Source organism: Narcine bancroftii, chromosome 5 (genome assembly GCF_036971445.1).
Source record: "Narcine bancroftii isolate sNarBan1 chromosome 5, sNarBan1.hap1, whole genome shotgun sequence".
Taxonomy (NCBI): domain Eukaryota; kingdom Metazoa; phylum Chordata; class Chondrichthyes; order Torpediniformes; family Narcinidae; genus Narcine; species Narcine bancroftii.
The window spans coordinates 77,618,796-77,646,662 of NC_091473.1; the positions used below are offsets into that span (position 1 = coordinate 77,618,796).

Below are 27,867 nucleotides of genomic sequence, written 5' to 3' on the forward strand. Positions count from 1 at the left end.
TAATGTATTCCATTGGAAAAAATAACATATAATTTAAAAAATAAAGTTACAGTATTCGAACAAATTTGGAAACCGTACATGGAACACAACAGAGAGGGCCTACCGTGGACCTCTACCCCCTAAAATGATAGAATGAGAAGAAGACAAAATTAACTGACACAGTGTGTAAAAGTGGATGACACAATTTTCTTGTTTGTTTTCATTGTGTGATGACATTGTTTAATGGGTTTAGTGTATTGTATATGATGAACGTTTAGTGGGTAGGGAGGGGGGTGGGAAGGAAGGCGGGAAGGGAGGAGGGAAAAAGGGGAGAAAATGACTGTATATTCAAGAGGGAAATGTTTGTGTGTATTTTGGTTAATATGGTTCATAGCGTGAAAAATTTAAAAAAAATTTACAGAAGGATTGCTTTTTGCAGCAATATGTTGAGACGCCCACTAGAGGGGGAGCAGTGTTAGATTTGTTGTTTGGGAATGAAATAGGGCAGGTGATGGAGGTGAGCGTTGAAGAGAGCTTTGGATCCAGTGATCATGGGTCCATTAGCTTTAGCTTAAAGATGGAAAGAGATAGGTTGGGTCTGAGGTTTAAGGTCTTTGAGTGGGGAAAGGCCAGATTTGTAGAAATGAGAAGGGACTTACAGAGAGTTGAGTGGACTGATCTTTTTGCCGGAAAGGATGTAGAGGAAATTTAGAGGACATTTAGGGGTAAGATTTTGAGAGTACATGATCTTTATGGTCCAGTCTGGCCAAAAGGGAAGACCAAAGGTTCAAAGGAGTCATGGTTTTCTGGAAAAATTAAGAAATTGGTTTTGGACAAGAGGGCCGTCTATGCTAAATATATAAAAAAACAGGGGATTGATGAGCTGTATGATTGTTACTTAGATTGCAGGAAGAACCTTATGATGGAAATTAGAAAGGCAAAAAAAGGTATGAGGAGTACATAGCTAATAAGGTGAAGGTAAATCCTAAGGGTTTTTACAGATACATGAACAGTAAAAAGAGGCTTAAGGATAGAGTAGGTCCACTGGATGATGGGACTGGTGAACTATGTGAGGAACTGTATGAGATGGAAGAGATATTGACCAATTTTTTCTCGTCTGTATTCACGAGGGAAAGGTCTATATGAGATAAGTGAGACAAATGGCTTAGTTATGGAGAGGGTAGGGATAAGTAATGTGAGGGTTTTGGAGCTTCTAGGGTCAATAAAGATGGATAAGGCTCTGGGTCCTGATGGGACTTTAAAGGAGTTCAGGGAGCAAATAGTGGGGGCACTAACAGTAATTTTTCAAAGATCACTGGAGGGAGGGTGTGGTACCGCAGGATTGGAGGGTTGCAAATATAGTTCAGTTGTTTAAAAAAGGCATTAGGTGTAGGCCAAGTAATTATGGCCAGTAAGTTTAACTTCGGTGGTGGGGAAGGTTATGGAGGGTATTCTTTGAGATAGTATATTTGCATATCTGGATATGCAGGGATTGATTAGAGGCACCCAGCATGGGTTTGTAAAGGGTAAGTTATGTTTGACGAGCCCTGTTGAGTTTTTGAGGAGGTAACAAAAATGTGGATGAAGGTACAGTGGTTGATGTGATCTATTTGGATTTTAGTAAGGCTTTTGATAAGGTTCCGCATGTAAGGTTAATAAAGAAGGTTCAATCACTAAGGATTAGTAGAGAGATTGTGACATGGGTTCAGAGATGGCTGGAAGATAAACAGCAGAGAGTCATGGTGGACAACTGTCTGTCAGGTTGAAAGCCTATGACAAGCAGAGTGCCTCAGGGATCGGTGCTGGGTCCCTTGTTTATCATTTATATTGATGATTTAGAGGAGGGTATGGTTAACTGGATAAGCAAATATGTGGATGATACGAAAATAGGGTGAATAGTGGATTATATGGGAAGGTTTTCTTGGATTACAGAAGGATTTGGTTTGTTTGGAAGAGTGGCAAATGGAATTCAATGTAGACAAGTGCGAGGTGCTGCATTTCGGTAAAAATAACCAGAATAGGACATATGCAGTTAAGGGGAGGGCATTGAGGTACACAGACGAACAGAGGGACCTGGGGGTTATGGTGCAGAGTTCATTGAAGGTGGATTCTCATGTAGACTGGGTGGTTAAGAAGGCATATGGTATGCTGGCCTTCTTAAATCATAATATAGAGTTTAGTCGCTGGGAAGTGATGCTGCCGCTGTTTAAGGCATTGGTGAGGCTAGGTTTACAGTAATGTACTCAGTTCTGGTCTCCAAATTATAGAAAGGATATAGATAAGTTGGAGAGGGTGCAGAGAAGATTTACAAGGATGTTGCCTGTCTTACAGCATCTAGATTACAGGGAGAGATTAAGGAGACTAGGACTTTAGATGTAGATGGTTGAGAGAGGATTTGATAGAGGTATTTAAAATTATGAAAGGAATAGATAGACTAGTCATAAACAGACTCTTTCCCCTGAGGGTAGGGGAGGTTGGAACAAGAGGGCATGAGTTAAGAGTAAGGGGGCAAAACTTTAGGAGAAATATTACAGGATGCTTTTTCACTCAGTGAGTGGTGGCAGAATGGAATGATCTTCCAAAAGAGATAGTTGCAACAGTGTCCCTTCTGTCATTTAAGAGAAGGTTGGATGTATACATGGATGTGAGGGGGTTGGAGGGTTATGGGTGGAGAGCGGGAGGGGAGATCTAGTGAAGTTGTTCAAGTGAACCGGTGTGGACTCGAAGGGCTGACGGAGCCTGCTTCCACACCGTAAACAGTTATATGGCTAAAGGGCCTTTTCATTCCAACTTGTGTTTCTGTAATTGCCTCAGATTGAGGCTAGCAGTGCAAGAAGGGGAAAGAAAAATCCAGACTATCGCTAGTCAACTTTGAGTGAATATAATTAAACGTCACTGGAGCTGATATGTTTTATCAAATAAATAAAAGTGAAATAATGTTGAAGCATGATGAACGTCTTTCATCAGGCTGATTCATTCAAGCATATCTTTGGAAGACTACACAAAAGAGTCTGGAAAAACAACCAACTGAAAAACCTCACAAAGATAAGCGTATACAGAGCTGTTGTCATACCCACACTCCTGTTCGGCTCCGAATCATGGGTCCTCTACCGGCATCACCTACGGCTCCTAGAACGCTTCCACCAGCGTTGTCTCCGCTCCATCCTCAACATCCATTGGAGCGCTTACACCCCTAACGTCGAAGTACTCGAGATGGCAGAGGTCGACAGCATCGAGTCCACGCTGCTGAAGATCCAGCTGCGCTGGATGGGTCACGTCTCCAGAATGGAGGACCATCGCCTTCCCAAGATCGTGTTATATGGCGAGCTCTCCACTGGCCACCGTGACAGAGGTGCACCAAAGAAAAGGTACAAGGACTGCCTAAAGAAATCTCTTGGTGCCTGCCACATTGACCACCGCCAGTGGGCTGATAACGCCTCAAACCGTGCATCTTGGCGCCTCACAGTTTGGCGGGCAGCAACCTCCTTTGAAGAAGACCACAGAGCCCACCTCACTGACAAAAGGCAAAGGAGGAAAAACCCAACACCCAACCCCAACCAACCAATTTTCCCTTGCAACCGCTGCAATCGTGTCTGCCTGTCCCGCATCGGACTTGTCAGCCACAAACGAGCCTGCAGCTGACGTGGACTTTTTACCCCCTCCATAAATCTTCGTCCGTGAAGCCAAGCCAAAGAAGAAGAAGATCTATACTCAGTGAATCTGTTCCTCTCCCACATACTGTTTTTTAAAAATTTCTGAATTCCAAATAGTTTGGTTTACGGACAGTTCTCAGGAATGATACTCTTTTGTACCCAGGGATTTCCTGGAAAGGAAGTCCAAAATTTGATTCCAGGATAAATTTCAAAGAAAATATAAAAGAGGACATCATGCATAAATGCTAACACACTACAACGTGTGGTTTTGGAGACTTCTGTAATATACATTCCATCTAAACTGAGGTGCAATCTACAAAATTGATCGGTGTATTTCAAGCTCAATCGGGATATTGTAGGACATTGTCACTTGTAAATATAGATGTGACCATTGTTGTTCTCTTACCTTCTGCCTAAGTAATGGACCCATCAAGACAAATGTGTGAGACTCAACCCATATTTTTCAAATGGATGCAAAGACCACTGATAGATACTATGTTAGGAAATATGAAACTGAGAGCAGTTGTGAAAGATTGTCAGACTGGAAATATACTATGGAGTGGGTACCAGGACCACAGGTTTTCTTAATATATATTGATAACTTGAATGTTCATGACCAGGTTTGTGGAAGATACTAAGCTTGGAAGTATTATAAACTGTGAGAAGGCTAGTAATGGGGGTATTCTCAAGCCGATGGAGTGGGCAGAGAAATGACAAATGAAAGTATTACATTTTGATAGGAGAAATAAGAAGATCCAATTTAAAATGGAGCCTATCCATTCCTAAAGGTCATCCCTCAAGAGGGATGTAAAGGCTCTAGACCGGTGGTTCTCAACCTTTTCCTTTCCACTCACATACCACTTTAAGTAATCTCTATGCCATTGGTGCTCTGTGATTAGTAAGGGATAACAATCTAAAAGGAAAGAATTTAAGGTGTGGTGCACACAGAAAGATAAAGACTGTACAACAGGCTTTTATCAACAAAGACTTTCACAGAGCCAAGCTGGCTGTGGCTGCAGCAACTCTGAATGAGCCTCGGGAGGCCGGTGCAGGCTTATATCCCGGAGGGTGATTGACACCCGACGGGGTGGGGCTTGATCCATTCAGGCCAACTGATTGACACCCGGCCAGGTGTTGTCCTGTCCCCTTACACTCCTGCAGGTACAGAGGTTGCCCCCTGCAGTAGGCCGGTGGTGTACCACCACATAAGGGCAACTTTTTCCACATAGAGATCAAGGGTAAATGGAACAAGCTGCCAGAGAAATTGGAAGAAGCAGATAAAATTACAATGTTTAAAATACATTTAGTCAGATTCATTGATAGCAAAGGTTTAGAAGGATTTGGGTCAAACACAGACAAATGAGACAATCAGTTAGGCACCTTGGCAAGCAAGGATGTTGGGCTGAAGGGCCTGTTTCCATGCTGTGTAATTTTACAACTCTGTAACTTGCTGGTCTATGGAAAGAGCACAGAGAAATGTGACTAAATGGATTGTTCCTGCACCAAGTTGAATAGCCCACTTCCATGCAGGGTCTTTCAATAACACTGTAAGATGATTCAGCTCATAAAATATTGTAGTTTTTCAACCTAAGGTTCTCAGAGGTGCCATTTTGAGTCAATTTAACTCACCACATCTTTACCTTCCTCTTCCACAAGCCTCTCTTAAGAGAGGACACTGAATGGGAAGAAGTTGTCTAAATGATATTTTTCTCTCATGCCTCCCAGTAGCCAAACCAGAAGCAGCATAAAATGGACACACTGTACATGCCTCAATTTTCACCTTTGTGGGAAACAAGGCGATCTAAACAGAAGTAGAGGAAGGGAATTTTGATTTATTTTACAGGAACTGAACTTACCCACAAATTTAGTAGCTATGTCTCAATAAATGTGAAGCCTTCATTAATGTGTATCAGGTTCCATTCTTGTCGCAGAAACCTCATTCCAGTGATTTGAGCATAAAAGACATGATGGCATTCCAATGCAGTGATAAGAGAGTGTGGCATTATTGGAGACAACATCTTCCCTGAATAGTGTTTTCTTCATGAACGCAATGCTCCTTCAGAAAGTGAAGGTGCTGCATTCACTCATTTCTGAAAGGAATGAGGTGTTATCATTGGGAGGTGAAGCTCAAGAATGATGTAGACATTTGTTGAATGTGCCCAGAGTTATTCAGGAAAGAGCTTAAGATGACCGCTGGGGCCTGTTTGTCAAGCTTGCCATAAAGGAGAAGGGCTCTGCTTAATAACAATAGGCAAAATCCCTGATTGTAAAGCCACATATTATGCCAATATGCGGCTGTCGGGAGGCCACTTGAAAACGCAACAGGTGCCTGCGAGGCGAACTTTATAACCCTCCTCCAGGAGGGATAATCACCACAACACAGTGGTCCCCCCCACCCCCCAGCCTTCTGAATGCAGCTGGCTGAAAGCGGCTGCCAAAGGGGCAGGCTGATGACGTGGCGTCAAAATTCGCCTGGCGCGAATTTTGAACCACGTTGTGCAGGCAGGCTAGTACAGGTACTGTTGATTTGTGTCAGCATTGCAGAAAAACTTTATAATCGAACAACGGCTCCAAAAAAGGCTTCAAACTGGTGTGAAGGAGAGGTAAGACTGCTGCTAAACCATCTGTCTCAGGAATCCCAGGAAAGGGAGCTCACTGGGACAGTGAGGGATGGTCCCACATTTGAGCCCCTGTCTGGAGTACTCTCAGCACATGCGCATAGCCGCAGTAAAAACCAGGTGGTTACGAAGCTGAAGAGCCTAAGGAAGAAATTCCACGCAGTCCTTGACAACAACAGGAGGAGCGGAAATGGGTGTAAGGACTGGCAGTACTTTGACCAGTGCCTCAATATCTGGGGGGCTAGCTGCTCAGCTACTCCCTTGAATGTACATAGCCAGCACTCTGGAGAGCTCTGATTCCCCAGAGCTCATCCCTGAGGGATCTCAAGACTCAACCAACGGCCATGATGGAGGAGACATGGCGGTCCAGGAGGAGCAGGCCACCACAGATTTGGATGCCCCCGAGAGAGGAAGCACAGAGTTCACCATCTCTGGAAGTGGCAAGGCGGCACTCTCACCATAGAACACAGGTACAGTAGCTTTGAGGTTGTGTTTATGGAAAAGCACATGTCCAATACTGATGCACTTTTCCTGTTTCCACCCACAGTCTCTGCTCCCAGACACAAGCGCCAGCGACTGACCAAGGGTCAGGTTCTTGCTAAGGAGCTGCAGGCGATGATGTTGGCACTTGACAGGGAGAACAGAGAGGGGGACCGCCAGCGTGCAGAGGAGTGGCTGGATCAGGAGAGAGCCCTGCTCGTTGACCTGAGGGAGGAGGAGGAAGCAATGCGCTGGTCCAAAGTGGACAAACATGCCCAGTGGGTGACTGGGTTGTCAGCTTCCCTGCAGGAACTGAGCGCTGCAATGGACAGGCAGTCTGCCATCTTCAACAGATTGGTCACATGAATGGAGGCCTGTCCATCCCCATTCCTGCAGCCATATGGTCATCCTAATACCATGTACCTGCCCCCTCTAGCCAGCATGCCATTTCATTCTACACTAGTGAATCATGGTAGTGGACACTTGGGCATGACTAAGATGCTGGGGTCCAGGACAGGATCCTCAACCACCCCCCCCCACCTCATTCCTCTCAATGCTGGAGTTAGGTGTCTGTCAGACTAAATTTCCTTAATGCTGCTAACTCACTGTTCACTTTTGTTATTCATGAAGCCCTTTATATGTGCAAGGTTCTGTGCAACACTTTAAGGATTGAAACACTCAGCAATGAGATGCGATGGTGGTGGGTGAAGGTGTTTACTGTGTTTACCGTTTTTGCGTTTGTTCTGTGCTGTTCAAGTGTGGAGTGGATTTGCACTGTGTTTTGCCTATTCCATGGTTTACATCTAATTTAAGCATAATTTGAAATGTTTATGTCGCATTATCTACCTCAGATATTTATGAAGCAATGAGGTTTCTCGAAAAACGATTTTTATTAAATTTTTGACAAGCACACAAGATATATTCAACCGTTCCTTCACGAGAATATATAAGATGCCAGGCAGCAGGCTCATGTCGCAGTTTTGCTGGGGGAGAGGGGAGGGTGGAGGGAGGAACAAGTTGTGGGAATTGGGGAGCTGGGTGGCAGGGACATACCCTTACCAGATGGACATAATGGTAGAATGAATGGCCTAGTGCCCATGGGCCTGCTGATTGTGACAATCTGGACTATTGGATGCAGGGCCATCTGCTTCAACCAATGTCCACTCTGACAGGAAGTATTCCTTGTTAATCTCACATATGTTGTGCAGTACACAGCAGGCAAACACAACATCTGGGAGTAAGGCGGTAAAGACATCCAGACGCTTGGGCAGGCCCCGCCAGTGATTTTTTAGACGCCAAACACATGTTCCACCACTATCCTTGCAGAATTAAGGGCCTTGTTAAATCTTCGCTGATCCGGATCCAGTAGTTGGTGGTGTGTGAACCCCTTCATCAGCCGGGTTCATAGGGGGTATGCCGCATCACCCACAAGATGCTCTGGAACCTCCACTCCATCAACATCTTTGGACATCTGCGGGGACACAATGGAGAAATGTAGTTAATTCATACACCTGACCGTTGACATAATAAGTGTGCATAACATTGACACATGGAGATTTGAAGGGTGAGCACTCACGTCACGTGGGAAGAGGTATCCGAGCTGGTCCTCTGCCTTTCTATACAGATGAGAGTTGGCAAGCACTCGGGCATCATGAGTGCAGCTCGGCCAAACCACAAACGCATCTGAGAAGTTGTAACATGAATGGAAAGCACATTGAAGTTATAGACATTGAGATGTGATGTGATAAAGATCAATAAAGGCTTAACTCACCAGAACCTGTGGTAGACCATCGCTTGCAGAACCACCAAGTGCCACCCTTTGTGATTTTAGCAGGCTGCAGCATCGCTGGGGGTGATAATTCAAATATGTGACTCATCAATGGCACCAGCACACATTGGGTATCCCCTTTGCGCAAAGCTGTCAATGGTCTCCTGGTAACATGTTCCACTTGGCAGGGAGATGAAACGTTTACCGAGGAACTTCCTCAAAGCAGCAGTTACCTCCTGCACCACCATGCACATGGTGCTGACGCCTATTCCAAAGATGGTACTGATGGATCAATACTCATAAGGGGTGGCATACCACCACAGAGCCACAGCTAATTGAATTCCAGGCTCTAATGGTCGCTGCGTCTAGTCTATGTGGTTTCAGGTGAGGTTCTAAGTGTTCCAGCATGAAGTGAAAGGTGCCACGCGACATACGAAAGTGTTTCCTCCACTCAGCATCATCAAATTTGGTGAGGATATTACTCCAGAACTCAGTGCCCTGGGATCAGTTCAACCTCCAGAGAGACCAATGTGTCACCAAAGTTAATTGACTGACAAGCAGAATTCGCCTTCGTCTGCGGCGCTTACACTCCGTGCGCCTTTCAGCCTCTAACTGCCATCTTCTTGTCCACAACCTTTGCAGGAACCTTCTCCTGATTGCACCTATAGATTTTCAGATCTCAAGGATGTTTGAAGAGTTTCAACAGCAATAATAGCCTTACCAAGGATCTGATGAATCTCGTTCTGAACACTCAGAAAGACTGAAACCATCATCATTATGTCTCCTGCCTGCTCGGGTCCGCCATCATCCTGCGGACCTTCTAATTGTGCTCAAAATGACATCACATCAGTGGGCGGGAGTACAGCTGACTCTGGACAGGAGCCAGAGTGCGCTCAGAGGTGCATCCAGTGCAGTGGCCAGTGCTGCGGTTTTAGCGCTGCCACCTGAACGGCAATTCAAAGGGCTGCTTCCGCTTCTGCAGGCGCATTCTTGGCAGAGAATGCACCTGAAGAAGCCTAATGAAGAAGTAACATTGCCAAGTTGGGTGACAGGAAAAATCACACAGGGAGTAACTACAGCCTAAGCCGTATTTAAGCATTGCCTGACCAATCCAATCAATGTAATGCAATAATCAGATTTTAGATTTCCGATTTATTGTTGGAGTACATACATGACATCACATCCCACCCTGAGAACCTTTTCCTGAGGATGAGGTAGAATTACCACTTATGGGTGGTGCAAATAACTGCACAATGTACACATGTAAACAAACAAAGAACTGTAAACTGTTAATGAATGTCAACAAACTGTGCAATACAGAGAGAATAAAAAAAATCAATGAAGTGCACAAGTAAGAGTCCCTGATTGAGTTTGCCATTGAGGAGTCTGATGGTGGAGGGGCAGATGTTGTACCTGAACCAGGTGGTGCAAGTCTTGTGGGACGTGTATCTCTTTCCTGATGGCAGCAGCAAGAACAGAGGGTGTGCTGGGTGGTGTGGATCCTTGATGATTGCTACTGCTCTCCAATGGCTGTGTTCCCTGTAGATGTTCTTGATAGTGGTGAAGATTTTACCTGTGATGTCTTGGGCTGTGTCCACTACCTTTTGCAGGGCTTTATGCTTAGAGATATGGGTGTCACCATAATAGACCATGATGCAGCTAGTCAGGACACTTTCCATCACACTATAGAAATTTCTGATGTCATGCCAAGCCCCTGCAAACTCCTGTATTAATTGAGGCGTTATATGTTTTCTTCACGAAACATTTGGCGTGTTAGATCCAGGAAAGATACTCTGATTGCACCATTCATCCAACTTTTTAATCTCCCTCCTGTTGGCTGAATTGTCATCTTTCTTTATACAACCCACTACCATAGTATTGACGGCAAATTTATTGATAGCCTTATTGTCATAATGAGCCATATAGTTGTATGTGTAAAGTGAGTAGAGCAAAGGGCTAAGAACACAGCCCAATGGAGATTGTTGAGGAACCATGATTGAACCATATTCAATCCTACCCATGAATCAGAGACCTTTATAAATCTCTTAATGCTGGACTGACAGGGTCACTTATTGCCATTAGACATTGCTTTGCATTTGAATACCACAACTGTTCATTATTCCATAACAAGTGAAAACAAATGACCTGTATTAAATGCAGCATATTCTTGGAAATACACGGGTGTGGAAGATGAAGAGGTTCAGATTGGGTGTGGCTCTGGAGTTCAGTTAACCTATTCAATGGTTTCTGGAGTCTGCATAAAATCTTCCTGCCCTTCTCTCAGAATGTCTGTATATATCTATCACTCACAATCTCCACTGTCTGGCTGCTTGTCTGTAACTGTCACCATTGCCCTCACCTATCACTTCTTTCTTTCTCTATCTTTTTCTCTTTTGCTATATTAACTGTGTGTGTGTGTGTGTGTGTGTGTGTGTGTGTGTGTGTGTGTGTGTGTGTGTGTGTGTGTGTGTGTGTGTGTATACATGTTCATGCCCTGCTCTCTGTTGGTCTATCCCTCTCTTTGTCGTTGTGTGCCCCTCTCTCTCATTGTTGGTCCACTCTTATGTCTGTCTGTGTGTGTGCCCCTCTCTCTGATTTATGATCCATCCCTCTCTTTGCCTACTTTCTGACTTTTGGTCCATCAGTTTCTCTAGCTATATGTGCCCTACTCTCTGTTAGCCTATCAATCTAATCTTCTTCTCTCTAACTACATCTCTGAATGTTCTGCTTTATTCAGTGTTCCTTTGCGAGTTTATATCCTTGTATTTTAATATCACAACTGTGCTTAATGAGGGTGCTTAAATTTGCTGTCAATTAACAAATGCTTTCTGTTTTCTGAAAAACATTTTCATGGAAGTAGCTCTACCAATCCATGTGCAGTGTAATAAAAATGTTCCCTACAGTGGGATGGAGCCATACGTTTTATCCCACCATAAACCGGGATCCATTGACATGGTGGTGATGATATAACACAATGCCTTCAGAACTATGTTTCTGAGAGTTGGCCCAGCTCATGGACAGTGGTTGCAGAATGCCACTATGAAACTCTATTAGCAAGATGCCCCAGAGACAGTCTGAGGAAAATTCTCCACTTCTGAATCACTGCTGCATTAGTCATATACTTTCCTCACAATGGATTAGAGTCCTGGATCAAGAGTGGCTGGTATTGCAGTGACAGCTGTACTGGCCCTCAGCCTGCTGGAGCTCACTTGAAGCCTTTGAAGATGCAAATTTGGCAAAGAAACTTTCCTGACACATGGGCCTGAAGTGGGAAGGGCAGAGACAAGAATTCTATCATCACCTCTCCATCAAAGTTTAAAATATCATTGCAAGCACTTCAGAATCTATCATATCCATTCCTAATTTCTGGTTTCCCATTGAGGTAACAGTATTCCCGGAATATTAGAACTTATTGGCTCCCATAAGGAATCTCTAAAGTTTATTCGATTAACACAAATGCCACTAGAGGTGTTTTCTGTGATCTTAGGTTCTGCTTTCCAGGGGTGTTTTATCTAAATATTTCTGCTCACTACTGCCTCCATATTTTTTTAATTTTAATTTAATTTTTAATTTTAGACATACAGTATGGTAACAGGCCATTTCAGCTCACGAATCCGTACCATCCAATTTACACCCCATAAACCTACACCCCTGGTACATTTTTGAATGGTTGGAGGAAACCAGAACCCCCAGGGAATACCCACGCAGTCACGGGGAGAATATACAAACTCCTTACAGACAGCGCGGGCTTTGAACCCTGGTCAAGTTCCGATCGCTGGCATTGTAAAGTCATTGCGCTAACCATTATGCTAAACTTGTCACCCTAAATCTTTATTGTCATTTTATAATCTGTGTCTTTGACTTCTAAATTCCAGACTCACAGAATCATAAAATTCCTTTGGAAGAGAAGGAGGCTGTTTGGCCCTGGAGCTCATGGCAACTTCCAGGTGAGCAATTCCGTCAGTCCCATTCCACACATACATGCAGTATCTCATTGACACACATTTTTCAGTATTACTAAAACTATCATTATCCACAAAATTGACAGCAGCAAGAAAGTCTGAGAAAAGCATTGGGAGCTGTCTTTTTTCATATTTTATTTACAAATTTTCAAGTCAAACAGCGCAAAAGACAAAACGTTTCCAAAAAATAATAACATACATCCATTAATAACTATTGCACGTCTAACTATAATTAACCGTACCTCCCCTCTCCCCTCTTCCCTCCTCCCTGCCCCTGAAAAAATGTAAGAAAAATAGAAAAAGAAGAGAGAGCAAGAAATCAAGATAGTTCAAGACTAGACTAAAAAGTGAGAAAACAAAAAGGTGTGTTCAGGTATGCACTGTTCATCTTCTGGGCCTTAAATTATCTAGCTTTTCTAGATCCAGGAGATGGGTACAGACAGGGTGCTCCCAAGAGAGGTGGGGGTGGGGGGGGAACTAAAGATTTACAGCTATTTGCCATAAATACGGCTGCCAAATGTTGATTAAAAACATCATATTTTTTCCTCAAGCTGTAAGTGATTTTTTCAAAGGGAACATAACTTTGCATTTCCATGTACCATCGTGCCATTTCTAGATGGGAATCAGACTTCTAGATAACCACAGTACATTTCCTGGCCACCACTAATGCAATCTTTACAAATTGCATTTGAAATTTGGACAGCCTCATTATAGGTCTTACACCCATGATGTTTCCTAGTGAAAACAATTCTGGGTTTTGTGGAAAATGTTTACCTATAATTTTTTCTAGGAAATTTCCTACATCTATCCAGGAAGACCCTACTTTTGAACATGACCCGGTTGAATGTAGAAAGGTTCACACCTCTCTGCCACATCTAAAACATTGGTCTGAAATCTCTAATTTAAGTTTATTTAATTTTTGCCCTGTGAGTTATAACTGATGCAAGAAATTATACTGTTCTAGTCTATATCTAACATTAACTGTATTTGTCATACTGTCTCGACATAGATCAGACCAGCAATGTTCTCCAACTATTATGTCCAAATCTGATTCCCACCTCTGTCTTGACTTATGTAACCCCCTTTTAGGAGATTTGGTTAAAATAGTAAATACGCTGCTGAAATAAATTTCTTTATATTCCCCTTTCAAATCAGAGTCTCCAAATTGTTGCACTTTGGTAAAGTCATTGGAGGACCTAATTTGTCCCTTAAATAAGATCTCAGTTGAAAGATAGCATAGAAAATAATTATTTAACAAACCATATGTATTTTTAACTGATTGAATGATATGTTTCCCCTGCTCATAACAGTCCTTATACAGCTGATCCCTTTCTGAGACCAAGTGTCCAGGATCTTGTATCCAATATTGATGATACAGGTATTATGAATCAGGGGTGTTTTTGGTGATAACCCCACCTCAATTCCAATTTTGACAGTGGTCTTCACTATGATTGGCCCTTTTGTATAGTCAATGGTTAGTTGCACATTTTAGGGAGTCAAAGATCTACAGAAGAGAAACAGACCCCACAGGCTCAGCTTGTCCATGCCAAAAAAATGTTCCTTCTTGATTTAGTCCTATCTGTCTGTGTGAGGTCCATACCTTTCCAATCCTCTCCCATCATGTTATCCAGGTGTTTCTCAAAGCAAGCTGACAAATATACCTCCACTACTTTATTAGGTTTCTCATCCCATGTGTCTACCACTCTCTGAGTGAAGAACTACTGCTGTTAGTATCCTGTACTGTCATTGGCTGCCTAGCCAGCTTTATGACATCACAACGATTGTTTACCAGGGGCGCCTTTGAACTGAGGGCTGACCAGCAAGAATCTAAATGTTTAGGCCATATGCCAGATATTGTTCGATCATTATGGTCAGCTTTAATCAAGGCCAATGGTAAATTTACTTCAATGCTGACAAAATTTGTGGCTTTATGTTTTGAGGCAAAGCAAAAATGTAAGTTCTTGTTGTCTTTTTAGCAAACTGATGAGGTTGCCATGGAAGCAACACACTGAATTTCACAGGCTGATATAATATCTTGCAGGAATAAAAGTTTTCTCAAGGATTTTTTCTTGGCAAATAAAATAGTTAACTTCCTAGCTAGTCAGAATCAAAATCAGAATTTATTATCATGAAAATGTCATAAAGTTCTTTGTTTTGTGGCATCATTATGGTGCAAATATTGCTAAATTAAATTTCAAATATAAAGTAGAAGAAAACAGGATAAATTGAAGTAGTGTCTATGGTTCATTGTCCATTCAGAAATCTGATGGCAGATGGGGAGAAGCTGTCCTTGTACTGCTGGGTGCTCTTTCTAATGCTCCTGTACCTTTCTCCTGATGGTAGTAGTGAGAAAAAAGGCATGGTCTGGGTGGTGGGGGTCCTTGAGGACGGAGGCTGCTTTCTTAAGACACCGTCTCTTGTAGATGTTCTTGATGGAATGAAGACTGGCACCTGTGATGTCGCAGACTGAGTGAACAACTCTCTATAGTTTTTAATCCAGTCCTGTCCATTTGCCCTTCCATATCAGACAGCGATACAACCAGACTGAATGCATTCCATGGTACACCTACAGAAATTTTCGAGTCTCTGATGACATGCCAAATCTCCTCAAACTCCTAATGAAGTATAGTTGCTGGTGAACTTTCTTTGGTGATTACATTGATGCCATTGCAATGATATGAAAGCCCCAGGACACCCAGGAATTTGAAGTTCTTGACCCTCTCCACTGTGACCCCCATGATGAGGACTGGTTCAGGATCTAATTTCCTTCTGAAGTCTATCCGTAGCTGAGGATGACATGCAAACTTCTTTCAGGAGACTGAATCTAAGAAAAGCATCTGACCCAGACAGAGTACCTGGCCAAGTGTTAAAAATCTGAGCTGGCCAGCTTACCAATGTATTCATGGATATCTTCAATATCTCACTCCAACAGAATTGGTACCCACCTGTTTCAAGCAGGCTGTCATCTCTCAACCATCAAACTTAATCAGGGACTCATTTAAGGACTCTTATGCACTTTATTTATTGTGTTTTTCCTCTCTCTATTGCAGTCAGTTTATTTACATTCATTATCTGTTTATAGTTCTTTATTTGTTTGCATGTATTTGTTGTGTACAGTATTTTTTGCACTACCAATTAGTGGTAATTCTGCCTCACCCATAGGAAAAAAATTCTCAGGGTTATACATGATGTCAGGTTACATGGCCAAGTGGTTGGTGAATAAACTGGCTCTTCCACCAGGCTTGCCTGGTGCAGAGGGTGGCTAAACACCCAGCAGGATGAAAACAAGATCTGTCAAAGGGTGGATGAACCCTTTCCAAGGGTCAATGACCATCTAACAAACATGTAACATGAAGCACAGAAAGGACAGCCCTTGCATCAAAGCTTGGTCTGGCCATTCACTGTCACAGAAGTTCCCCCAGCCATCTTGGACCTCACCATGCTGCTGGATCCAGGAGGGGATGTTGAGAGGGTGGATCTGGACCTGTGCAACCCCTACTCACTAAATCCTTTCTGAGGAGTGGGGCATCCTCATATCAAACCCCACAAACTGACTGAAAGGAATCATTATCTTCCTTTGGGATGGATAGCCAGAAAAATGTGATGTCATGAATGTACTCTGGGAATAAATCTGAAATCTGAATCTGAAAATGTCCGTGAACACTCAACTATTGGTTGACACGGATTTTCAGTCCCTTGCGGGTTCACTCTCTTCAATTACGTTTCAACGTTGGCCTCAGAAACAGATATCACAGGGTCATCAACCCCTGTAGGGATTCTCGTAGACACTACTGAGTTTTCACCTCAAAGTGAGCATGAAAAGTGAAGCTACACAACCATTTATGGTATTTTTCCTCACTTGGTAATGGCCTGCGATCCCTGCCATAGCTGGTGAGTTTCTGACTGTCTTTATCTTCTCTTGGAATCGCCTCTTTTTACTGAGATTGTCTTCTTTCTTTCTTTTTCAATCTTTTTATTATTATTATAATTTATAAACACATACAGTTCAAAGAGATATAAAAAAAATACATAGTAAGTAATGAATTAATACAGAGATATTAAACAATAATATTACAGAATAAAAATATATCATAAAAAAAAATTTTGATCAGTTTAGGGTGTGAACTATCTCTAAACAAAAAGATATAATTAATAACTATATATGAAAAAAGAGAAAAAAAAAACCCCAAAAAAGAAGAAAAAACAAATCTGAATTAAAAAAAACTTAAAAAAAACTTAAAAAAAAAACCTACAGATATAGCTAAACCACGCCGATCACTCCGATCTCATCTTACAGCCCAATTATCATACATAATCATAGAAAGAAAACAGAGCCAGATCAACTCACCACAAATGAAAATATTGAATAAATGGTCGCCAGGTTAACTCAAACTTAGAAGGGGATTCATAGACAGAGTTTCTAATTTTCTCTAAATTTAAACATAGTATGGTTTGGGTAAACCATTGGAAAACAGTGGGAGGATTTACCTCTTTCCAATTTAATAGTATAGATCTTCTAGCCATTAGTGTAAGAAAAGCAATCATACGATCTTCAGGAAGAGATAAATAAGTCAAATCTATCATAGGTAATCCAAAAATTGCAGTAATGGGATGTGGTTGTAAATCAATATTCAAAACAGTAGATATAATGGAAAAAATTTCCTTCCAATAATTCTGTAAAGAGGGACAGGACCAAAACATATGTGTAAGGGAAGCTATTTCCAATTGACATTTATCACATATAGGATCGATATGAGAATAAAAGCGATGGAGTTTATCTTTAGACATATGAGCTCTATGAACAACTTTAAACTGTATTAGTGAATGTTTTGCACATAGAGAAGAGTTTACCAGTCGCAGAATTTTATTCCAATTTTCATTAGAAATATGAAGGTTGAGTTCTCTTTCCCAATCATTTTTAAACTTTTCAAAAGTCCCAGAATTTATTTTTGTAATTATATTATATAATTTAGATATCACACCTTTTGGAGGGAATTTTGAATATAGTATATCCTCTAAAACAGTCGTAGTCTCCCGATTGGGAAAAGAGGGTAAAGTCGAAACTAAGAAACTCCTAATCTGCAAATATCGAAAGAAATGAGATCGAGGTAAATCATATTTCATGGATAATTGTTCAAATGACATGAAAGAGTTATCCAAGAATAAATCCGAAAAGCATGTTATACCTTTAACTTTCCAGAGTAAATAAGCTTGATCAATTAGAGAGTGATGAAAAAGGAAACTTAGTACAATAGGAGTTTCCAAGATAAAATGACTTAGGCCAAAAGAGATTGTCTTCTGTAAGTCATACCTTGACTTCCTGTAGAGATCCGATCACCATCTTTAAACAAACTCGATCTCGCCTTCAGCAGGTGTCAAATCTACTGATGCATCCAAGGCTTCTGGTTGGGAAACTGTCAGTATGTGCGCATGGGCACACATTTGTCCAAGCTGGTCTTTTTTTAAATTTAAATATTTTTTATTTTCACACTATGAACCATACTGACCAAAATACACACAAACATTTCCCTCTTGAATATACACAGTGTCATTTTCTCCCCTTTTCCCCCCTCCCTTCCCTCCCTCCTTCAACCCCCCTCCCCACCCACTGAACGTTCAACATATATGATACATTAAACCCATTAAACAATGTCATCACACAATGAAAATAAACAAGAAATTTGTGTCATCTACTTTTACATACTGAGTCAGTTCATTTCGTCTTCTTCTCCTTCTGTCATTTTAGGTGGTGGAGGTCCGCGGTAGGACTTCTCTGTTGTGTTCCATGTAGGGTTCCCAAATTTGATCGAATACTGTGATGTTATTTCTTAAATTAAATGTTATTTTTTCCAATGGAATACATTTATTTATTTCTATGTACCATTGCTGTATTCTCAAGTTGTCTTCTAATTTCCAGGTTGACATAATATATTTTTTTGCTACAGCTAAAGCTATCATAATAATTTTTTTTTTTCGCTTCATCCAAATTGAGGCCTAGTTCTTTACTTCTTATATTACTTAGAAGAAAGATCTCTGGATTTTTTGGTATGTTGCTTTTTGTGATTTTATTTAATACCTGATTTAGATCTTACCAAAACTTTTCCACTTTCTCACATGCCCAAATTGCATGTACTGTTGTTCCCGTTTCCTTCTTACAGTGAAAACATCTATCTGACACTGTTGAGTCCCATTTATTTAAATTTTGGGGGGAGGTGTATAGCCTGTGTAACTAATTATATTGTATTATGAGTAACCTCGTGTTTATTGTATTTCTCATAGTTCCGGAGCATAGCTTTTCCCATGTTTCATTCTTTATCTTTATGTTTATATCTTGTTCCCATTTTTGTTTGGGTTTACAGCTTGTTTCCTCGTTCTCTTTTTCTTGCAGTTGGTGTACATGTTTGTTACAAATCTTTTAATTATCATTGTGTCTGTAATCACATATTCAAAATTGCTTCCTTCTGGTAATCTCAGCCTGCTTCCCAATTTGTCCTTCAAGTAGGTTTTCAGTTGGTGCTATGCAAACATTGTACCGTGAGTTATACCATATTTGCACTTCATTTGTTCAAAAGATAATAATATATTTCCCGAAAAACAATTTTCTATTCTTTTGATCCCTTTTCTCTCCCATTCTCTAAAGGAAAAGTTATCTAATGTGAAGGGGATTAGTTGATTTTGCATCAATATTAATTTTGGTAGTTGATAATTTGTGTTTTACCTTTCTATGTGAATCTTCTTCCAAATGTTGAGCAGATGGTGCAGTACTGGTGCATTCCCCTGTTGCACCAGCTTTTCATCCCACTTATATAGTATATGTTCAGGTACCTTCTCCCCTATTTTATCTAGTTCTAATCTGGTCCAATCTGGTTTTTCCCTTGTTTGATAAAAATCTGATAGGTATCTTAATTGTGCTGCTTTATAATAATTCTTAAAGTTTGGTAGCTGTAAGCCCCCTTGTTTGTACCATTCTGTTAATTTATCTAGCACTATCCTCGGTTTCCCCCCTTTCCATAAGAATTTCCTTATTATTTTCTTTAACTCCTTGAAGAATTTCTCTGTTAGGTGAATTGGTAACGATTGGAATAGGTATTGTATCCTTGGGAATATATTCATTTCAATGCAATTTACCCTTCCTATCACTGTTAGTGGTAAATTTTTCCAATATTCTAAGTCGTCTTGTAATTTCTTCATTAATGGCTGGTAATTTAATTTGTATAGATGGCCTAGATTATTATCTAGTTGAATACCTAGGTGTCGAATTGCTTGTGTTTGCCATCTAAATGATGATTCTTTCTTAAACTTTGTGAAATCCACATTACTCATTGGCATTGCTTCACTTTTATTTGCATTGATCTTGTAACCCGACACTTCTCCATATTCCTTCAATTTCTTATGTCATTCTTTTATTGATATTTCTGGTTCTGTTAAGTATACTATGATGTTATCTGCAAATAGACTGATTTTATATTCCTTTTCTTTTATTTTTATATCTCTTATTTTATTTTTTGTTCTTATCAGTTTTGCCCGTGGTTCTATAGCTAATGTGAACAGTGAGGGAGATAGTGGACATCCCTGCCTCATTGACCTGCTTAATTTAAATTGGTTTGATATATATCCTTCGCCAATGGTCCCTTATATAATGCTTTAATCCAATTAATATATTTCTCTGGAAGGTTGAACTTCTGTAGTACTTTGAATAAATAATTCCATTCTACTCTGTCAAAGGCTTTCTATGCATCTAAGGTAACCAACACTGTTGGCGTCTGGTTTCCTTGTACTGCGTGGATTAAGTTAATGAATTTACAGATATTGTCCATTGTTTGTCTTTTCTTAATAAATCCTGTTTGTTCTAGTTTTACTATTTTTGGTACACAGTCGGCCAATCTGTTTGCTAATAGTTTAGCTATTATCTTATAATCTGTGTTGAGTAGAGTATATTGGTCTATATGATGCTGGTGTTAGTAGATCTTTCCCTGTCTTTGGTATTACTGTAATTATTGCTGTTTTGCATGAATCTGGTATGTTTTGTGTTTCTTCATTCTGGTTCATTACTTCCAGGAGAGGAGGAATTAATAAGACTTTAAATGTTTTATAGAACTATATTGGGAGTCTGTCCTTTCCCAGCATTTTATTGTTCGGTAGTTTTTTTTTTAATATATCCTGTATTTCCTCTATTTCAAATAATTTTATTAATTTATTTTGCTCCTCTTCTTGCAATTTCAGTAGTTCAATTTTAGCTAGAAACTCGTCTATTTTGTCTTTTTTCCCTTCGTTCTCAGTTTGATATAATTGCTCGTAGAATTCCTTGAAGTTTTCATTGATCTCCGTTGGGTTATATGTAATTTGCTTGTCCTTTTTCCTTGATGCCAATACCGTTCTTTTAGTTTGTTCTGTCTTAAGCTGCCAAGCTAGTATTTTGTGCATTTTTTCTCCTAGCTCATAATACTTCTGTTTTGTCTTCATTATGTTCTCTCCACCTTGTAAGTTTGTAGTGTTTCATATTTTATTTTTTTGTTCGCCAATTCTCTTCTTTTTGTTGTATCTTCTCTTGTTGCTAATTCTTTTTCTGTACTTGCTATTTCCCTTTCCAGCTGTTCTATTTCCCGATTGTAGTCCTTCTTCATCTTAGTTACATAACTTATTATCTGCCCTCTGATGAATGCTTTTATTGCATCCCATAGTATAAATTTATCTTTCACTGATTCCGTATTTATTTCAAAGTACATTTTAATTTTTCACTCAATGAATTCTCTAAAATCCTGTCTTTTAAGTACCATGGAGTTTAGTCTCCATCTATACGTTCTCGGTGGGATGTCCTGCAGCTCTATTGCTAATAACATGGGTGAGTGATCCGATAACAATCTAGCTTTATATTTCATTTTTCTAACTCTCCCTTGGAGTATATTTTGTGTCTACCCAAATAATATGAGTATTCCTTCTCCTTTCGGTGTTGTCTCCTCCATATATCTAGAAGTTGCATTTCCTGCATTGATTTAACCATAAATTTGGTTACTTTGTTCTTTATGCTAGTTTTTTGTCCAGTTTTGTCCATCTTTGAGTCCAAATTAAGGTTAAAGTCCCCTCCTATCAGTATATTCCCCTGCATGTCTGCAATCTTCAAAAATATATCTTGCATAAATTTTTGATCCTCTTCATTAGGTGCAAATACATTGAGCAAATTCCAAAATTCTGAATATATCTGACACTTTATCATTACATACCTCCCTGCTGGATCTATTATTTCCTCCTCTATTTTGATTGGTAGATTTTTATTGATTAATATAGCTATTCCTCTGGCTTTTGAATTATATGATGCTGCCGTTACGTGCCCTACCCAGTCTCTCCTTAATTTATTGTGTTCCACTTCAGTTCGATGTGTTTCCTGTACGAATGCTATATCAATTTTTTCTTTCTTCAGTAAATTTAACAGCCTCTTCCTTTTGATTTGGTTATGTATTCCATTAATATTTATAGTCATATAGTTCAACATGGCCATTTCATACTTTGTTTACCTTTCATTTCCGCTTCCTCATCATCACCTTTCCTCCTTATCCATTTCTGTTTTCTTTTTTTGAACACACTGTAAGACAACACTTCTAAAACATAAAATATTTCCACTATTCCCACATCTAAAATTCCCTTAACCCCAAATGTCCCCCCCTCTCTGAGTTGCCCCTTGTCCCTTGTCAGGCAACCACAACTCCCCTCTCCTTTTGGATTGCGAACCCGCTCGCAAGCGTCAACTGATTTCGTAGTGACTGTTATTCTCTCCCACCCAGCCCTCTCCAGAAAAGTATTTTATCTTCACATATAACAAAGCTCACCCTCTTAATTCCCCCCTTACTTCCTTTCTTCCCCTTCTTAGTTCTTACTTACACATTATTTTTCTTCTTTATATGAAGTTTGTCGTCATTCTTGTTCTTGTTACATCTCTTCATCTCTCTTTCTGTTTTGCAGGGATTCTGCAAATTCTCGTGCTTTCTCCGGATCCGAGAACAGTGTGCTTTGCTGCCCCGGGATAACTATTTTAAGCACCGCTGGATATATTGACATAAATTTATAGCCTTTCTTCCATAGGATCGATTTTGCTGCGTTAAACTCCTTCCTCTTCTTCAGGAACTCAAAATTTATGTCTGGGTAGAAAAAAAATTTTTGACCTTTGTATTCCAGTGGCGTTTTGTCTTCTCTCATTTTTTTTGTTGCCTTCTCCAATATATTTTCTCTTGCTGTATATCTCAGGAATTTTACTAGAATGGATCTTGGTTTTTGTTGTGGCTGTGGTTTTGGGGCTAATGTCTGTGTGCCCTTTCTATTTCCATTCCTTGCTGTTTTTCTGGCATTCTTAGGACCCTGGGGACCCATTCTTTTATAAATTCTTTCATATCTTTGCTTTCTTCATCTTCTTTAAGGCCCACTATCTTTATATTGTTTCTCCTATTATAGTTTTCCATTATATCCATCTTCTGAACTAACAATTCCTGTATTTCTTTACTTTTTTTATCAGTTTCTTCCAATTTTCTTTTTAAGTCGTCTACTTCCTTTTCTATGGCTGTTTCTACTCTTTTCCCTATTTCTGTCATGACCATCTCTAATCTACTCACTTTTTCTTTTGTACCTTTTATTCTTCTTTTTATTTCATTAAATTCTCTTGCCTGCCATTCTTTTACTGCTTCCATATATTCTTGAAATTTTTTAAATCTATGTACAGTCCATTCCCTTTATCTTCTATTTCTCTGTGCAGAGCTTGATGTTCTCCCTCCTCTTCCCCTGTGTCCGCTCCAGGACCTGTGCCTTGTATCTGCATCTCTTCTGACATTCTTGTTGGGCTGTTTGTCTCAGTTTGTTGGGTATTTTTTTTAATAGTGTCTTTATGTTGGTACTCTTCTTCTGGGCTGGTTATCTGTTGTGTTTCTGATTTCCTTTTTTCATTCTCCTCCCTCCCGTTCCCATTATTTTCTGTATCTTCCCGCTGGGAGCCCTGCTGTCGAGTCTTTCTCAGTTGTTCAAGCTGTGGAGTTCCACAGCCCTCCTGTCGGTGTTGTCTTTGTCGTGTGCGGTTGCGCACCACTGTTTTGCTCCGTGAGCCATCTTTGTAGTCCTGCGTTCAGTGGGTTGCGACCCTGAGGAGTATCCACTGACCTCATGGAGTGGGCTCCTCTTTCCACGGCAGATCCCTGCTTCTTCGTACAGGTAAGGCCTTTACCTTTCTCTTCCGGCATCTTTCCTTCTTCTTTTCTTCCCGTTGTTTTTGGCTTTTCTTTCTTAGGAGCCATTTCCTCCACACCTTTATTTTTTATTTGTTGTGGTTTGTGTGTCTGGGGCTTTGCTTTTTCTTTACTTTTTTTCCTTCTTTTCTGGTGAGGGCTGGTATTCTCCTACCAGCCATTACTCCATCACGTGACTCCCTGTCCAAGCTGGTCTTAATGAAATTAGTGGCAGCATCACATATTCATTCAGGTCTGATAATAGAGATAGAGAATGAAAACAGTCCCCAGGCCCAACCACCAGTCCCCACTTTTACCAAACCTAAATTAGCCCCATTTTTTATTCTCCCCACATTCTCAGAACCCCACATTCTACCACTCACTTAGGCACTTGAAGGAGATCCCACAGTCATGGGGAAAACATGCAAACTCCACACAGATAGCACCCAAGGTCAGGATTAAACCTGGGTCTAAGTCAATGAAGAGTAATGACTCTACGAGCTGTGTCTGTGCATAGCCCTTTGCAGGTGATCACTTATTTTCATTTCCCTGTTATTGAAATTATATATATTTTTATATAATATGCAGTCAAACCAACATAAATTTTGTATGATCTCTATTATTAGTGTATTTCCAGCCATGAAAAGTCATAAGTGACCAAAACAACTGCAAATACTATCCATTTTTAAATTAAGATCTCCATAAGATCACACTGGTCAATATAACAATTGCTTTACTTGTCAAATTTTGAAATTCCTTCAATGCAGTTTAATCAGGGACTAAGGCCACATTTCCAACAATAATGATGCAATCTGGATTTTAATTAAATTGAAAACCCATCGCAACAAACCACAAAACTCAAAGTGGTCTTCGTTGTTGTTCATTGTACCTAGAGCTACAGGATTGTGACTAACCCTTATCCACACTGCAATAAGCTTGACCCACCAGGACCCACTTAAGCTTTTGCTAATCCTTCCTCCTGCCTTTGTTGGTAACCAGCCACAAACAAGCTGTAGATCAGATTCCCTTAACTCTTGCAGCTCACTTTCAGCCCTGTCTCACTTACAGCTGCATTCTCTATCCATCCTCACTGGCAACATTCTGTACTTTGATCCTAACAGTTTCTCCTGCAACCAGATTTCTTTTCTACCATCTTTGGTGGCATAGTCTTTCACTAGCTGAGTTCAGCCCTCTGATATCTTTACAAACACTTGTATCTCTCCTTATTTCTTCAAGCTTATTGGCCCGGCAGAGATCACTACACATCAAAACAAAATGTGGCTTTGAAATATCAGGATCTAACTGATCTTATCGATTAGCTTTGATTGAATAGAACTGGGGTATCATTGATTCAAGGGTGCTATGAGAATGCCAGGGGAAAATTTTATCTTGAATTTTTTTTACCTGGTTTCATCTTCACCTCAAAGGATTATTGGAGAGATAGATACCACCCAACACAAATTTTTCAATACTTGGTTGTAGCACGGATACATTATTAGAGTCTGAGTGTTTTGGCTGGCAAAGCATGTGATTGACATTTGTGCTACTTGAGATTTCCAAGGCCAAGACTTGTGCAACAAGGCTTCTGTTTTCTGGTTTACACTCTGTTGTCCATTGGCAACATTGAATCGAAGCAACAAAACAAACGAATATATTTGGGTTGCGTTCATGCTGTAGACTGGGTTATAGAAGACAAGGATCTGCTCAGTGTCAAAATTTTAAAAAATTGAGCAATTGAAAATTATTGATTTGCAAAACTATGACTTTGTGATGGATGATGGTAATGGTTTGGTCCTGTAATGACAAGTAATAAATTGAAAGCAATTCTGTTCTGATATGAAAAACATATATCACTCAGTCAACAATTCTTGACCAATATCAATGAGACAGCTGATCTGATAGTTTACCTCGCTGTTTTTGGTAGAACCTGGTAATCAAGAAAATGGCACTTTACTTACCAGCATTTACTATTCTTAAAAGATATTTTTGTGATTTTAAGATGTCTCGAGAGATTAATGGCTTGGACTACATTGGAGGGTCTGGTCGATGAATGGTCCAGTGTGAGTGCAACTTATATTGTTCTTTAGTTTGGAGCTATACCTTTAATAGAGGCAAATCGATACAATTTTAGAAAACCCACCTACAACTTATTTAGTCACATATTTTAAGTTTTCTTGTTGCCATGGTAACAGGCTCAATAGTAAGTCTTGTAATACAATTTTGAAATTTATAAAGACTTTATATGGTTGGCTGAGCTTTGAATTTATAGGTCAGAAACTATAAAAATGCAGGCATTGGGAAAAATTCTTTAAGTATGGTTGAATAGAAGAATTTGCAACTGCATGGGCTGGTACATTTTAGAATAAAAGAGGGGTGGGAACTGTGCAAATGAAATAGCTTCAGATGTATAAATTCTCAACATTTCATTCCTATAAAGAAGGTCTAAAATCTATCAAATAGGTTCTGCAATAATCTTCAATTTAATGTTTAGAAATTCATTGAAGAAGTGCTGTAATGGGCACAATACATGACTCAAGATCAATCTTGTATAAGTGCAATCATAATTTCAGTAAATTAAAGATAATTGAAAAGATGCACATTTATACCAGATCATTTACATAATAGTGAGGTCAGGTTGTTGGATAATTAATGTTTTTGATGCTGAAGGTATAAGTACAGGGATCCGTACCATTTTCTTGTGCAGGTCAAGGTAGTGTAGTCACAAGACTTTTGAAGAAGAATGCTTATGTATTGGTCGCGGACAAAGACGATAGCAAACACTGCAACTAGGAAGCCTTATGGCACCATAATAGAAGTTGGTGGAGCTATTCACTAAGAGGGACTCACTAGTGATTTTGGTGCAAGTCATTTAAGTGATGGGTGGTAACTGAAGTTCAGAGGCTTACCATGCATCTTTGTAGTACAGGTACATGATCCTTTATCCGGACATCTAAAATCCGGAAAGCTCCAAAATCTGGCAAGCGGGGATCGGCGGTTGGGGGAGGCGGCCGAGGGACTGGCGGTTGGGGAGACTGCCAGGCAGCCAAGTGACCACGCTTGGGGGAGATGGCCGAGGGACCGGCGGTTGGGGGAGACGGCCAGGCGACTGGAATGGGGTGGGGGTGGATACGGTAGCACAATTCGGGTGGGCTTTCCAAAATCCAGAAAAATCCAAAATTTGGAACACACTGTCCCCCAAGGGTTCCGGATAAAGGATTGTGTACCAGTATGTTAATGAATGTTGTTTATCATCTTTTATTGGAATCTCAGAGGAAAGCTTAGACTTTAAACCTGTTATGCTTGTGTGGCCAAAGGAAGTGAACCAGCACTGCTATTTTTTCAGAAGCCTGAAGAAATTCAACACGTCACCTCCATCCCTCAACAAATTCAACAGATGCTCCAATGAAAGTATCCTAGCAGGGTGCATCATTGCATGGAACTGCAACTGCACTGCCAAAGACTGCAAAAACACTGCAGAGAGTTGAGAATGTCAGCTCAGTCAATCTCACAAACCCTGCTCCCCTCTTCCACGTGTCTCCCCCATCCCCTTCCCCCCCGCCGACTCCTTTGATAGTTTGCGCTGCCTTGGAAAAACAATAAAGACTCTCAGCCGACTCTCATCTGAAAGAAGATTCATGAGTGTGAGATCATATGTGACTAGATTCAAGGATGGTTTCTTTCCTGCTGGATATTGAACTCTTCAATGAACCTCCCACCAGTATAATTATGTTGACTTTGCTCAACTGAGTACTAACTAATCTCTCCCTATAACTCTGCATTCTGTACTGTGAATTATTATAAATGGGATGTCTAACAGGACAGCTTGCAAAACAAACTTTCTCACTGCACCTTGGTGCAGGTGAAAATAAATTTGAACGCTTTGATAATTAAATTTGCCTCTGTACACTTGACCCAAACCCCTCATAATCCAACTTCCTTAACTCTTCTAACTTTTCCAGCATCTGCTCAGTACTAAATTCCCCTAACCCAGGTATCATTCTAGGAAGCTGCATGCTGCCTTTCCGAAGCCACAACATCCTTCCCTCTGTGCAGTGTCCCAAATTGAACATAAGGGTCTTATTGAGAACTAACCACAATCTGTGTTTTTTAAAACTCTAGTTCATTCTAGAAAATTGAATGTTATAGGATTATGATTAAGCTGCCTCATATTAGAAAGGTTATTAATTGACATTAATGTAGCAC

At 40.3% G+C, this 27,867-nt stretch overlaps 3 long non-coding RNA genes across 3 annotated transcripts; 2 read left to right on the forward strand and 1 right to left on the reverse strand.

The window, feature by feature from the left end:
* Positions 1-10,922: 10,922 nt before the first annotated feature.
* Positions 10,923-14,241, reverse strand: LOC138763561 (uncharacterized). Its single transcript, XR_011357652.1, has 2 exons — positions 14,061-14,241; positions 10,923-11,760 (listed from the first exon to the last, which is right to left on the reverse strand). It is a non-coding gene; the product is annotated as an uncharacterized lncRNA (long non-coding RNA).
* Positions 11,668-12,833, forward strand: LOC138763562 (uncharacterized). Its single transcript, XR_011357653.1, has 3 exons — positions 11,668-11,880; positions 12,374-12,445; positions 12,758-12,833. It is a non-coding gene; the product is annotated as an uncharacterized lncRNA (long non-coding RNA).
* Positions 14,236-27,556, forward strand: LOC138763560 (uncharacterized). The gene is made up of 3 exons (XR_011357651.1): positions 14,236-14,413; positions 25,664-25,724; positions 27,008-27,556. It is a non-coding gene; the product is annotated as an uncharacterized lncRNA (long non-coding RNA).
* Positions 27,557-27,867: the final 311 nt, after the last annotated feature.